The following is a 2,325-nucleotide window of genomic DNA, read 5'->3' as shown; positions in this document are numbered from 1 at the left end:
CTGTTGTAAATCGAGGACTACCTGTATTTCAGACCAGCCTAATAGGTCTCTAGCAGCTTAATCTAGATCCCAATCCCTGCAATTTCCACCATTCCCTTTTTAATAGGCTCTTGGAAGGATGGGAATTGCAGTGCAGAAAATGAATGGCGGACGTTTAAGGCTGCAAAAATGGCTTAATACGGGGAGGTTTTTGCAAACGTTTCCCCCCGCCCCACCGACGGGTCACGGCATTTACCGGGCATCTGCTAAAGAAACCCTACCACGCTTCCTCCTCAAGCCCCCACCTCGAAGCGATTTCGCAGCACAGCGTGTATCCGCAGAAACGGGGGACTCATCAGTCCGTTTGAAAGCCAGGCGCTGCTTCCGCTTCTAAGGCAGACCGGCTTACCGGAAGTGCAACAAGGCTGCAAGCACGTGAGAACTAGACAAGAAACGGGGTCTGGGACCGGAGAAGTTATTTATTTTGCTGCTTCTGATTCTTTCCCTCGTGGTGTGTATCAGTAAGCGTTGTATGAAGTTTCCCCTCCCCCCCATACATAATTCCTCTTGCAACTCCCCAAGTCGAAGCAAAAAAGTAAACAGGAATAGGGGCGTGGGGTTAGCCCTTGAGAAAATAGAAATGCTGCTTTAAAATATACAACTAAAACGTGTGCCATAATGCCTCCTTAAGTAATTAGGGAACTAGTGAAAACTTATCTTTATTTCTAAAGATGGAAATAAGGGGAAGAAAGACCCTATTCCGGCCATCTAGGTTGCGGACAAAAGGGAAGGGAGGAAGGAAGCGAGAATACTTTTTCTAAGGTACGTAGAATGAGTGCGCTCTTATCCTACAATATTGGTTTCTCCTTGCTTAGTATTTTGATAAGGTTTTTAAATCCCATATGGAATCAAAGATAGTATTAGGACAGATGGCACTTTGAAGCAAATATCTGTAGAATGCCCATCTTAAAAGATGAGACTTTGATTTGATGTTCATTTAGTAGTTCGCTCATGTAGACATGGATCTGCCATTTTTTTCCCCAGAGGATCAAAAAAAAGAGTCATGTATTCAAACCACCATCTACTGCTTTAGTACTATAATTCCTACAATGGCCGATCTGATATCTCTAGGAAGTTTACGCAAATGAAATTAAAGAGCAATAGTCTCTTCAATCCATTGTCTTCAATCTATTATTAATTCTTAAGTATAATTAGAGGAAATATAGAGCCAAAACATTACACATAGACAGATTTCCTGTGCTGTTTGTCAAAAGGTTACTCTACATCAGGGATAGTCAACCTTGGCTCTTTTATGACTCGTGGACTTCAACTCCCAGAATTCCTGAGCCAGCTAAGCTGGCTCAGGAATTCTGGGAGTTGAAGTCCACGAGTCATAAAAGAGCCAAGGTTGACTACCCCTGCTCTACATGTACAGTATAACATTTGAGTGGTAGAGTCTGGTAACATTTTTTTAAATTGGTGAATTTTGTTTGAAAAGCCTTTTAACAGGGTCGAAAAGGTGCTACCAGACTCCTTATGATTTTTGGTTACTGTGGTAGGCTAACACATGTCCTTTCCTGCAGTGTTTACATATAACATTCCTATCACATACATACTGGCAGTAGTGTTAAAAGATAAAGGTACTGGCTTTGTTGTGCATTCAAGGTGTTTTATAGTTACTCAGTGGCAGCAAAGGTCACCTCAGTAAACTATACAGTATCATTAAGATAATGTACCACAAGGAAATAAAATTCAATAGTTTTGAATAAACTAATGAAGTTTTGAATATTGTTCTGCTCTGAAAAATAAAAAAATGGTTATGAACCCTTTTAACATTAATATTGACTTTATATAAGGATCCAAAATCAAGCATGGAATATTAATATTTGGCATATAGAACAAAATATATTACTTATCTTTTTTTAATCCAATGTCACACAAAGATTTTCACACTAGTAGTATTACCACTGCATTGCTTTAAACCAGGCATGTCCAAAGTCCGGCCCGCGGGCCATTTGCGGCCCGCGGCCCGGTTTAATCCGGCCCTTGAACAGCCCTCCCTGCGGTATGTAAATGCGGCCCTCCCACGGCCCTCCGGCAAGTCCCATGAGAGAGAGAGAGAGAGAGACAGACAGACAGACAGACAAACAGACAGAGACAGAGGCACTTGCACTTCTGTCTCTCTCTCTCTCTCTCTCATGGGACTTGCCCCCTCGCAGGGCTCCTCATTGGCCCTGCGCCCGGGTGTCCCGCCCCCTGGGAGAAGGGCGGCCAGGAAGTCCCTTTCCCGGGCTGGCCCCATCCCAGGCGCATGTGGCTGGGGAGCCATGCGGGGAAGCCCCGGGA

The 2,325-nt window shown here is 43.7% G+C and overlaps 1 long non-coding RNA gene across 1 annotated transcript in view; it reads left to right on the top strand.

Annotated features, from left to right (window-relative positions):
- The first annotated feature begins 302 nt into the window (after nucleotides 1–302).
- The window catches only part of LOC107297810, a 4,530-nt gene continuing 2,507 nt past the window's right edge, over nucleotides 303–2,325 (top strand). Inside the window, exons 1-2 of the long non-coding RNA XR_001549138.1 lie at nucleotides 303–490; nucleotides 711–801. This is a non-coding gene — a long non-coding RNA (uncharacterized LOC107297810). The remainder of the gene's footprint in view (nucleotides 491–710; nucleotides 802–2,325) is intronic.

Source organism: Protobothrops mucrosquamatus, unplaced genomic scaffold, assembly GCF_001527695.2.
Source record: "Protobothrops mucrosquamatus isolate PMUCROS unplaced genomic scaffold, P.Mucros_1.0 scaffold3538, whole genome shotgun sequence".
Taxonomy (NCBI): domain Eukaryota; kingdom Metazoa; phylum Chordata; class Lepidosauria; order Squamata; family Viperidae; genus Protobothrops; species Protobothrops mucrosquamatus.
Note: the sequence above shows the minus strand (reverse complement) of the source record. Positions and strands in the feature narration are given on the sequence as shown.